The sequence below is a fragment of the Lonchura striata genome, chromosome 2, assembly GCF_050655825.1.
Source record: "Lonchura striata isolate lonStrDom1 chromosome 2, ASM5065582v1, whole genome shotgun sequence".
NCBI classification, from domain to species: Eukaryota; Metazoa; Chordata; class Aves; order Passeriformes; family Estrildidae; genus Lonchura; species Lonchura striata.
The window spans coordinates 5,488,871-5,489,224 of NC_140704.1; positions in this window are offsets into that span (position 1 = coordinate 5,488,871).

Sequence of the window (354 nt, forward strand, 5' to 3'; positions counted from 1 at the left end):
TCATAGTTGTGTTACTGAAGTTTAATGAAATAATAAATACAACTCTTAGTATTACACAAGCCATACTGAGCAGAGCAAACCTTGCTTTATGTTTTGCCTGTGAGGATTATTTTTTTTAACCTGGTTTCCTCTGGCAGTGATGTGAAGGCAGCTGTACCATCAATCACTCCATAAAAATTTGTATTTACTACATACTTTCCTCAAACTTCTCCTAACGTCTGAGTTTTGTGTTCAAGTTCATTCTTGACAATGTGGCAGAGAAGAGAAATACAAATAACACTGGCTGGAAATTGGTAATTTCACTTCAGCTGCTCCCTTAGACACCAGAAACCAAGGCTGGGGAGCTCCACATGA